Raw genomic sequence first — 12,500 nt, 5'->3', positions numbered from 1 at the left:
AGCCACTGTCGGCTTCGGGCTCCAGTCTTCCACACTCGTCCCCTCCGTTCCGACTCCTTCTCGTTCTCGACTCCTTCTCGTTTGCGACTCTCCTCTGACTGACGAACACCGTCCTTTTATCCCCCCGTAACTTCGCCTTTGACCCCCTCCCTTTGACCTTTCACCTCGCTCCCCATTGGCCCGAGAAAAAGTGGGCGTGAAGGCTTTTTGATCCACAAATTTGCATATATCGATCGTTCTGGAGGCGGGGCCAAATCGCCCCTCGCTCACCGATTGGACGGCAAAAAGTGGGCGTGTGTCGTTTTTGATCCGTTTTTGAAGCACAAAATCCGTGATTTTGTACACGCTGTTCAACGTGCGCCCTGCACGAGTCCAACACCGGTACCCACAGCGGGGCAAGAACGGTGGCGATGCTACGGTTGCGAGGTGTGACGTGAAGGTCGTGGCGGTTGTGGTGAAGCGGTGGTTGTGGTCGGTGGTTGATGTTGTGGTTGTGATCATGGCGGTTGGTCCAAAATAAAGATAGTAAAAGAAAAACGGCTATCCTGAAGAGTCGCAGCTCGCATAAATGACATGTATTCCCACTAGACAACGGGTTTGGGCCTAACTACACATGCACTTACCGAGATACCTCACCTAAGGGACCTGAATGGTGGTTTGCGAATCTGGTAACCACAACACTACCCCCTTCCCTTTTTACAGACTCGTCCCGAGTCGTCAAATTTTCGTGTGCCATCATGTGTAGTTTTCCCCTAGTACATTTTACCTACGGATCCCTGAGTGCGACATTCATGGTATTCGTGTCCCCAAAATAAATAACCTGAGGGCTGCGTAACTACCTAAACAAACTCACTCACACGGACGACTTAAATAAAATTGCCGGCGCTAAGACAGACATGCCGGGGGCGCACTCATATGTACAGTACATCTTAACCTTAACTTACAAATTTTACACTAAACCATGGCCCAGGATCACTGAACTCTGCAAAAGAAAAGCAGTTAGCAGGGAGCCAGGCTGCCCGCATGCAGGATCTGGCTCAAACAATGCAGGTGACAGGGAACGTGGCTGGTTGCTCACACGCAGTCCAAGGCCTTCCCTTTTGAACTGAACTCAGTGAACCACAACGGTGCTTGGGCTGCACAACGCAGTCTCCGTGCCAGCTCAAGTGGCACACGCAATGAGCACAACGAATGGATGCATGAACACAAACACGGTGCACGGGCCGCCACTGCAGGCCCGTGTTGTAGCTGCCAACAGGGCAGTTCTCGCAGCTTGCAAACTGTTGCCTTGCGGATCCTGGCGCACATGGAAATGAACAGGGGGGGGCAAAGCAAAAATTGAACGGGGCTGGTGAACGTGGGCAGTGGGCATGGCATGGCAAAGGCAGCAGGCAAACACAGCCCGCAGAAGAAGGCCGCTGCAGGCAAACACAGCCGGCAGACGAACTGGCCGGCACAGGCCTTGAAGAAAAACAGCCAGCAGATGAACTGGCCGGCACAGGCCTTGCAGCACACAGCTGCCGACGAAGTTGGCCGGCCTCCGCCTTGAAGCAAAACACGGCCAGCCGATGAAGTTGGCCAGCCTTTGCCGTTCCGTGGAGGTTGGTGGAGGGAGTGCGGTGGTGCTGGCCACTTGGAAGGCGGGCTCGGACCTACCTACCTGTCTCCCTCCCAACCTATCGCCTTTGCCTGTCACTGTACATACCCACTCCCTTAATTTGTCAAACCCCAATTTAGCCCCAACTTATTTTTTTTTCTTTTTTTTTTTTCTTTTACTTCCCCACTATAAATCGTCCCCTAACCCCCTTTATCGTCTTTGTTCGGCTAACCTATCCTGTCACCTAGCCTACTCCCAACCCCTACGTTCCCTTCCCAGAGGGGAATAAGGGAGAGCTGACGTCCTGTGTCGAGGCCCAACGAAGCCTCGGAATGGCCTCCCCAGAGTTCGGCGATCTTAACACCAAGTGGGTCCAGCGGCCCATAACGACAGCGAGGGGATGGATGGTGCGGAGGGGTACATCTCCTAATCTACCCTAACCATTTAACTGTTAAACTACCCCGGGGCTTTCAACAAGCGCCTCTCGCTTAAACTATTGGTTCTAACAACCCAGATTCCCGTCGCCTGTGTTGGTGTCCTTACAATTTCGGGCCTCGCCCCCCAATTTTCTCTCCGTGCCCTCACACGGTCTCCTGGCATGGGACACGTGGCTCCCTTTGGCAGGCACGACCCTCTGCCGATTCTCCCGCTATGGCACCCCCGGGCACAACACTGCCTCCGAGCCTACCAGCTCCCTAACACTGGGGAGTGCCCCCCATGGCACCTCCCCTGAAACGCACACGTGGCAGGCCGGCCTCCCGGGCCCCTTTCCGAGGGTCACCCGTGCCCACAACACTGCCCACGCGGCTAATGGCGCCCCGGGCCCCCGCACCAAGCAGGCGCACCCGTGCCCACTACTCTATCCCGGCCCCCCATGGGCCCATGGCCTACCGCGGCCGACTAGCCTGGTGCCCGGGGTACCCACTCAGCGATACTCACCTTTCGCAGCCACGCTCCCAAGCCCGTCAACAGGGCTCCTGCACCCCTCCAAATGGGTCTCGAGCCTACTTTCCCACCAACAACAAAACGACCTCCATTTTTCAATTTGACTAACCCAGCTAACTCAATCTACACTGACCCCGGGGTCCCTTGGGCGGGAGTCACTCCTCCCCCCCAATCACTCATCGCACCATGCATTCCCCATTCACTCCACACACAGACCCGCTGGCCTCACTCACTCAACATGTCTCCAACTCACCAACTCTTCAACACACACACCGCTGAACTCTGCCATCCTTCTAACTACATCCCCTAACTAACTCGTGCTCCCACGTCGTCCCTTAAACTATAGCACGTTCCTTTTAACACTACGTAGCTAAGCTACGTCCCCTCTACACACTCACTGTCAGTCACTGTCTCCTAACTCAAAAATTCATTTTATTTCCCAACCTAAAGCTCACTAAATCCCTCTACCTAATCCATTCCACGGACTCCATGAGGACTTACCCCTGCCCCATGAAGTCGGTCTAACTAAGCTAACCCTTCCCCCTAACTAGTTTCCATCCTGTGCCCAGGTAAGGGGGGTCTTTCACCCCTTGCCCAGGAATCCTGTACACCCGAAAGTGAGGCTTGCTTTTTTTTTTTTTTCATGCGCAGCACCTGCGCGGCAACTCAGAGCTCGCGCACTTTGCACCTGCCCGTGACGTCATTCAGCTGCACGTGTTCCTCGTCCCTCTTTGGACGGGACCATCCGGCAGAGATACCCCTCCTGCCGGATTCCAACCACATGTGCAGCCATGACGTCACCGTGCGCAAAAAAAAAACACAAGCCCCACGTCTCGAGGGGTTCCCCACGCGAACACATGTGCTTTGCCCGTTGGAGCTCAACACACACGATCGCGTGGAGAACCCGTCCGGTCCAAATCCGTTTACCTGCCTAAACTTTGTCCGTCCGCGGGATCGGCAAATCCACCGCGTGCGTTTCCGGACCGGGACTTCACTCTCGCAAGCGAGCACGTGGTGGTCTCGTGCGTTGCACAGCACGAATCGCGTGCTCACTGCTGGGTGAACCCGGCACGGTCCTCGAAACAACTACAGCCGCTTCCCGGCTTTCTCTCCTCTGTCGCCGTCTCCGTCTCCATTCCACACACGCATACCTGCGTGTTACGACGCACACAGTCCACACCATTAAACTCACACCGGGAGACGCGGCTGCGTGCTCCCGCATGCCAACCGACATCTCCCTCTCATACCGCTCTCTCACACACACGGTCTCCCTTACACTCGGCCGTTCACTCACGCGTGCCTCACTACTCACACAAACCATACTACTTACACACGCGGGGGCACTCACCCGCGGTGCCTCACCCACACACGCGAGGGCACTCACCCGCGGTTCCTCACTCATACACCGTGCCTCACTCACACACGCGGGGGCACTCACCCGCGGTGCCTCACTCATACACCGTGCCTCACTCACACACGCGGGGGCACTCATCCGCGGTGCTTCACTCACACTGGCCGTTCCATCCACACATACGGCCTCACTCACACACGGTGCCTCACCCACACACGCGGGGGCACTAACCCGCGGTGCCTCACTCACACTCCGTGCCTCATCCACACACGGCGTGCTGGGAAGCACGTACTCCGGCACCATCTCCACCACACCAATCACACACGGGGTCGCTTCCACACACGGGGACGCACTCACACCTTGCACCACACACACAGGGACAACCACACTGGGGATTCGTGTCCCCACAAGGGTCTCCGGGGCCTCTATACCCCCCAAGCTCTCCGTGCACCCGTCCACAGCACTCGTCCCCTCAACCTCGCAAAGCACGACCGAACTCACCTGGTCGTGACTCGCCTCAAGGGGGCATACTCCCTCCCCTCGTTCCTGGAGGAGGCCATCCAGCTGCTCGCACCGGGTCCCTGCACGGTCCGCGAGCTCACCCCCATTGTCCTCCACTACCTCCGTGTGTGTGTGTGCGTCACTTACCCCGTCCAATTCACCCTCTATCTCCCGTGTCTCAACTATTATTCTTTCTGTCGTCTCCTCGTGTCTATTGGTCTCTGCTTCTTTCTGGCGTCTTTCTCTTATCTTTATGTAGGTCAACCTTGCTTTCTCTTTAAGTCGCTCCCGTCCTTCCCTGTTTTTCACTCCTTGCTCTTTCACGATCTCCGCGTACCTCATCCTTGCTTTCCGTATTAATTGTTCTTTTCTCTCCCTCGCAATTGCTTTCACCTCGTCTCTTGTCTCCCGAATTACTTTTTCCTTACCCGCCTCCACCGCGGGCCTGTCAGCCGTTGCACCCCCTTCCAGCTCGTTCGTTCCGACACGTGGAGTCGCCATTTTAAGTTCCCTGCTCACGGCCTTCATGCCCGCCTGCAGGCATCGGCCCATGTTCTGCGTCTCACCCCGTAGCTTTCTCGTTTCTTCCTTCATGTTTGTTTCCATTTTAGTTTTCATGCGTTTTATTTCGTTTGTGAATGTATCCATCTTTTCGTTTATTTGTTTGTTCATGTCTTTCATTTCGTTTTTTATTTCATTTGTCATTGCCGCATTCATTTGTGCCAGCATGGTGAATAGCTGGGCCACGTCGGGTGCGCTTAGCTGAGCCGTTTCGGCAGGGGTTGGGGAAGGGTTTTGGTGGAGAGGGGGGGGAGGTGTCATACACTGCGGCCGCTGCCGCTCCCATTTCGGGCTCTGGGTTCAGTTGGGCGAGTCCGTGTTCCTGCACAATCAACATTTCCTGCTCGGGGATTCCATCCTGGACCATGGATTCTACATTACGACACATATACATTTCTAATACCCCCGGCTCCCGCTCGCCTTGAGACGCCATCTTGCTTCTCGTGAAGGGTTAATTTGCTCGCTCGTAATTTGGAGGGAATCGGGGGTCGCTTCTCTCACCCCTGGACCGATTCCCGTAAATTTAGCCGGAGACAGGAGAGCCCGTTTTCCTGTTCTCCGATACCAGTGCCGCGAGGAGGGCGATGAATTTGTATCGCACGACCTGACACCAGTGTTGCGGTGCCAGCGCCCGCCGGCGTGCGACGGCCACGTAACTCGAATCGCGGCACGTCGCCCACCGGACGGACAATCCAGTCGTGACCCTCTCGGACTAACGCCGGGAACCAGTCACGGGTGGACCTTTCGGTCTCACCGCGATCGAGCCAATCAGCCCCCGCGTGGGATAGGGTTGCTCGCCAAATTCGAACTACCTAAGTACTCACGCGGAGGGTAGACCGGGCGATCGCACCTCGCCGCAGGTCGACTTCGGACACGGGCCACTTAAGCGACCCGTTCCGTACTATCAGAATAACCGAGCGGTGTTATCGTCGACCTCGACGGTTCGATTAATTATCGGGCGTATTCAGCCCACTACCAACCCTTTACGTGAAGCAAGATGGGGATTCAATGGAGGAAAAGACGAAGCGAAGCGGGAAACAGTTCAACAATAAAGCACATTTATTCGCGGCACACGGGAAGCACACAAATACAATTCCACCAAATGCACACAAAAAAAAAGAAAACACAATTCCATTTACACAAAAAGCAAATACAAAAGTGAAAACACAGTGCAGAGCTAATACCGACTACCGAGCACACGGCAACACTTATACAATTCTACTTCACAGACGGCGCCGACAACACATACCCAAAACCAAGGAAAAGAAATACCTCAAGAATGAGGCGGCCTGAGGCCGAGACCGGGTCGGGCCTACCCGTCTGGTGATGAGACGCGGAGCGGCGATGGCCCCGCAACCCGCGGGCCTCGTGGACAGTGCCTGGCAGGGGGTGGGAACGGGGCCCCCTTGGTCGCACTATCTCAGCGCGGGGGGAAACAGGAGGGGGTTGCTGATGCTCGGGGTATAGAGGATCTTTATTATCCCTGGTGTGCGACTCCACCTCGGCCAGGTCGCGCTGCCGGCCTCCCTCGGGCGTGCAGCTCCTGGCACCGACGCGAGCACCCCCTCGTCCGACTCTCTTCAGCTTCTCCAGCCACTGTCGGCTTCGGGCTCCAGTCTTCCACACTCGTCCCCTCCGTTCCGACTCCTTCTCGTTCTCGACTCCTTCTCGTTTGCGACTCTCCTCTGACTGACGAACACCGTCCTTTTATCCCCCCGTAACTTCGCCTTTGACCCCCTCCCTTTGACCTTTCACCTCGCTCCCCATTGGCCCGAGAAAAAGTGGGCGTGAAGGCTTTTTGATCCACAAATTTGCATATATCGATCGTTCTGGAGGCGGGGCCAAATCGCCCCTCGCTCACCGATTGGACGGCAAAAAGTGGGCGTGTGTCGTTTTTGATCCGTTTTTGAAGCACAAAATCCGTGATTTTGTACACGCTGTTCAACGTGCGCCCTGCACGAGTCCAACACCGGTACCCACAGCGGGGCAAGAACGGTGGCGATGCTACGGTTGCGAGGTGTGACGTGAAGGTCGTGGCGGTTGTGGTGAAGCGGTGGTTGTGGTCGGTGGTTGATGTTGTGGTTGTGATCATGGCGGTTGGTCCAAAATAAAGATAGTAAAAGAAAAACGGCTATCCTGAAGAGTCGCAGCTCGCATAAATGACATGTATTCCCACTAGACAACGGGTTTGGGCCTAACTACACATGCACTTACCGAGATACCTCACCTAAGGGACCTGAATGGTGGTTTGCGAATCTGGTAACCACAACAATATATATACACATATATGTTTAGCCACAAAGCATTACAATGGGGAACAAAGTTTTTGTTGCATTGATACCAACACTTGATATTACCTAATTTGAGTGTGCTGTATTCAAATCTGAAGTTAGTTTCTGTCTGTAAGCTCTAGATGTTTTGCAATCCACCATTATAAACATTTACTTGGTAAGTTACAATTTGTATTAAAAGCAAATTTATATTAAACATATATTTTGCAATTCAATATTTTCAACATTTATTTGGTAAGTTGCAATTTGAATTAAAAGCAAATTTAAATTAACATATATTTCGACATAAAGACGATAGGTGATTCAGAACAATTGATAAGGATGCAATGCGAAGTTCATATAGGTCCTATTCAGGCAAGAATTTGCGCTTGCAGCTCTTGCGTTTGTGGACTTCCACAGGGCAATCTCGTTTGATGCTCCAGCAGTAGTCTGCCATCATATTTTTGTCCCATCGCCCTTGGTAGCGCTCTTCCATCGTCATGAGGTCCTGATGGAAGTGCTCTCCCCTTTCCTCACTTACAGCCCCAAGGTTCTCAGGGAATTTATCAAGGTGACTATTCAGGAAATGGAGCTTGACACTCATGTTGCACCCAAGATCGCAAAAAGCTAACAGCATTCTATTAACTACAACCTCATAGTTATCTGCCTTTTTGTTACCAAGAAGGTTTTGTTAAACTGCGACGAAAGACAGCCACGCTGTCTTCTCCTTGTCATTCATCTTCCTTACAAATTCCTCATCACGTACAAGGGCACGAATTTGAGGTCCATCAAACACACCTGCTTTGATCTTCTTGAAAGACAAAGCAGGAAAAGCTGAAACTACATGTTGAAGACATTCACCATCAGTACTCAATGCCTTCATGAACTGTTTCATCAAGCAGAGCTTGATATGGAGTGGGGGAAAAATGATCTTCTCTCGGCTGACGATTGGGTCATTCACAATATTTGGCATGCCTGCTTCCAGAGTTTCACGGATGGGCCACTCCTTCTGAATCCAGTGTTTCTCTCGGGCGCTGTTGTCCCACATGCAGAGATGGCATGGAAACTTTGTGAAGCCTTTCTGTTGACCAAGGAGAACATTGACCATTTTCAGGTCCACACAAATGATCCAGTTGTGCTCGTGATATTTGAGTAAGTCAATGACCATTTTTATGTCATTATGTTCTTCTCGCAAATGCACTGAGCGACCAACTGGAACCGTTCCATAAACATTGCCATTGTGCAAGAGAGTACACTTGAGGCTGCGCTTAGAGGTATCCAGAAATAATCGCCATTGTGTTGGATTATACGAAGTAACACCTAATTGCCTGAGAATACCTGGGATATCGTGGCAGTAAACAAACTGCTTGTCTTCTAAGAGAAAGGCGACAAAGATCTGGTCCCGCTTTCGGAAATATGAAACATTTGCAGAGTGGTCAAGTAGATTTTTTTCTTGCAGCCTGGAGGCTAATACCTCAGCTGCTCTCTTGGAGAGCCCCAAATCACGCACTCGGTCATTCAATTCCGGTTGGCTAAACTGCTGAGGGGCTGATGACTGGTATCAGATGAGGAGGCTTCGGATTCTGAAACCATTTCTTGAAGTCCGTCATCATGACCCTCGTGCTCTTGCTGATCATGTTCACTGCCTCCATCTTCAGATAAGACAAAACCATTAAAAACTGGAACGGGGAGTTCCTCAGAGTGCGGAGTAGGTCGAATTGCTGAGGGAATACAGGGATAGGAGATCTTTTGACGGTTTTTCTTGCCGACACCCTTTGTGTTTACCAGGCAAAAATAGCAGTCAGTTATGTGGTCCTTGGGTTCTTGCCAAACCATGGGAACTCCAAAAGGCAGACCCTTTCGTTTTCCTTTTGTCCAGTCACGAAGCATTTCCTCACAATTATGACATACAATATGAGGAGCCCATTTCTTGTCTTGGTCGCCAAGGGGAACATCAAAATAGGCTTTATAGGCACGCCTTACAAACGATGTTATCTTGCGCTTTTGACGAAGTAGTGTGTTGCAGCCACATACATAACAGAATGCATCAGGATTATTTACACATTTATGTCTTATTGAAGAAGCCATGATCAGATCTGAAACAAAGAAAAACATAAAATTAAAGAATATATGTGAATAAAGATAAATAAATATCAATAAAGGCAAGGAAAATTGATGTCAAATAAACCATGAGCAAATCATGAGCAAATCGTTAATGGCCCAGTCACACCTTGACATTTTAGCCAGCTTATGCCGATTTTTGGAAAATTTGTGTAAAACGCTGGTACACGTCGAATACGTTATGGGTAAGTTTTGATAACATTGAGAGCACGCTGAAAAACACTGCCATACGTCGTTGTACGCTGGCTTTAAACGTTGTACGCTGGCTTTAAACGTTGTACTTTTCGGTTGTCCTCAAATTTTCCATGCTTGAAATTTTAAGACTTATGCCAGCGAATAACTCACACGTTCTGCATAACGCTGGCCATAAGTTGTAGCCACATTACGCAATCGTTGACACACGTCGACACACGTTACTTGTAAGTTACTCATAAGTTGAAACACGTCGAGGTAATGTTTAGCGTACCCGAAACTTATTTCTAACCTATGAGTAACGTGTTGTAGGCACGTTACGCGATCGTTGACACACGTTACTTGTAAGGTACTCATAAGTCGAAACACGTCAAGGTAATGGTTAGCGTCAGTGTCCCAGACTCCCTGGGGTTTTTTTTCTTCTTCTTCGGTATGATGGTGATGTCGACACTTCAATTTCTAGTGCGGTTATAATACAATATAATTAAAAGGCTGCCGCTCAACGATTTAAATCATAACCACACTAGAAATCGAAGTGTCGACATCACCGTCATACCGAAGAAGAAAATAAACCCCAGGGAGTCTGGAACACTGACGCTAACCATTACATTGAGTGTTTCAACTTATGAGTAACTTACAAGTAACTTTTGTCGAAGTGTGCCAACGTTCGCATATCGTGCGTACAACTTATTCCCATCGCATGCGGAACGTGTGTCATACGGCAAGTACGTCATAAAATGTTTAACACGTTTAAAATTACAAGACGTACTCCATTTACTACGACGTAGGATAGCGTACTTTAGCGTTTTATTCATGTACACCAAACTTACCCATACCGTATTCGACGTGCGCCAGCGTTTTAGACGCATTTTTCAGAGGTCGGCATACGCTGGCAAGATCGCCAAGGTGTGACTGCGATGTTGACACTTCCATTTCTGCGGCGGTTATGATTTGAATCGTTGTGCGGCAGCCTTTTAATAAGCTACGTCACGTCATCGTCGCGATGCATGCAGCGTGCTATGCATAAGTTAGACTATCGTTGGGCATAGGTTGGGAAGGCCGACAACAGGCTCAGCATTCGTTGGTATAAGTTAGCTATAACACAACGAAACATTCTGTGTCTGTTATTAATATGTTATGCATACGACCAACCCGTGATGAATATGTCCGAATCTTTAAAAAGAACATCAAAAGTTCAGCGTGGGCCAGCATTTTACATACATTTTAATACGTTGCCATTGCTGGCTAAAACGTCAAGGTGTGACTGGGCCTTTAGCAGCAAAACGAATACGGTCTATAGTTATTTCGCAGTTTAGGCATCATATATTTCTACTAAATTCCGAAATCGCACCCCTAGTTCTCAAGTTATCCCGAGTGCAAATAGCAATGGGTGTCATTTTTTGCGAAAATCGCAAGTTTCAAATTGCATGAAAACTAGAGCATGGAGAGGAAAACCGATTTCAGATTTGATATCAGCATTGAAAAGATACATAGAATAAGTTGAAAAATCTCATGCAACAGATGACAAGAAAAAATTTGTTCCCCAGTGTTATCTGTTTGAATCTTCCCCAACTTGATTATAAACAGTAAAGGCATGAGGTGAAACGTTGAGTCAAAACATCTCAGCTGTAAACTACTTGCTAAAGACAAAGATTAAAAAACGGAGACAAAAGATATTGTTACGGATTCGCGCCCGCTGGCGTGCTGACGGCCACGTAACTCGAATCGCGGCACGTCGCCCACCGGACGGACAATCCAGTCGTGACCCTCTCGGACTAACGCCGGGAACCAGTCACGGGTGGACCTTTCGGTCTCACCGCGATCGAGCCAATCGGCCCCCGCGTGGGATAGGGTTGCTCGCCAAATTCGACCTACCTAAGTACCCACACGGAGGGTAGACCGGGCGATCGCACCTCGCCGCAGGTCGACTTCGGACACGGGCCACTTAAGCGACCCGTTCCGTACTATCGGGATAACCGAGCGGTGTTATTCGTCGACCTCGACGGTTCGATTAATTATCGGGCGTATTCAGCCCACTACCAACCCTTTACGTGAAGCAAGATGAGGATTCAATGAGAGAAATGACGAAGCGAAGCGGGAAACAGTTCAACACAAAGCACATTTATTCGCGATGAACGGAAAGCACACATATACAATTCCACCAAAAGCACATAGAAAAGAAGAGAAACACAATGCAATTTTACACAAAAAGCAAATGTAAAAGCGAAGACACAATGCAGAGCTAATACCGACTACCGAGCACACGGCAACACTTATACAATTCTACTTCACAGACGGCGCCGACAACACATACCCAAAACCAAGAAAAAGAACACCCTCAAGGATGAGGCGGGCCTGAGGCCGAGACCGGGTCGGGCCTACCCGTCTGGTGATGAGACGCGGAGCGGCGATGGTGCCTCAACTCCGCGGGCCTCGCGGACTGTGTCTGGTAGGGGGTGGGAAAAGGGGCCCCCTTGGTCGCACTATCTCAGCGCGGGGGGGAAACAGGAGGGGGTTGCTGATGCTCGGGGAAAGGAGGATTTTTACTCTGTCTCGAGTCCCGCGACGAGCGTCTCCACCCCGACCAGGTCGCGCCGTCGGCCTCCCTGGTGTGCAGCTCCCGGCACGACGCGAGCACCCCCTCGTCTGCCTTCGCCGCCTCTCCACAGCTCCGTCCTCTTCGCTCCGACTCCAACGCACACGACGACGACGACGACGACGACCAACGACCAACCAACGACCAACCCTTTTCTGACGAACGCAGCCGCTTATATAAGCCCCGTTGCTTCGCCTTTGACCCCCTGCCTTCGACCTTTCACCTCGCTCCCCATTGGCCCGAGAAAAAGTGGGCGTGAATGCATTTTGATCCATGAATTTGCATATAGCGACCGCCCTCCAACGCCCTGGAGGCGGGGCCAAATCGCCCCTCGCTCACCGATTGGACGGCACAAAAGTGGGCGTG

General features: G+C 51.2%; 1 protein-coding gene across 2 annotated transcripts in view; it reads right to left on the bottom strand.

Annotated features, from left to right (window-relative positions):
• Positions 1–12,500, bottom strand: part of LOC147030482 (SMAD family member 4-like) — a 294,415-nt gene that overhangs the window by 116,922 nt on the left and 164,993 nt on the right. The window lies entirely within an intron of this gene.

Source organism: Eptatretus burgeri, chromosome 3 (genome assembly GCF_056783735.1).
Source record: "Eptatretus burgeri isolate ZD-2024b chromosome 3, Ebu_testis_v1, whole genome shotgun sequence".
Taxonomy (NCBI): Eukaryota; Metazoa; Chordata; class Myxini; order Myxiniformes; family Myxinidae; genus Eptatretus; species Eptatretus burgeri.
Note: the sequence above shows the minus strand (reverse complement) of the source record. Positions and strands in the feature narration are given on the sequence as shown.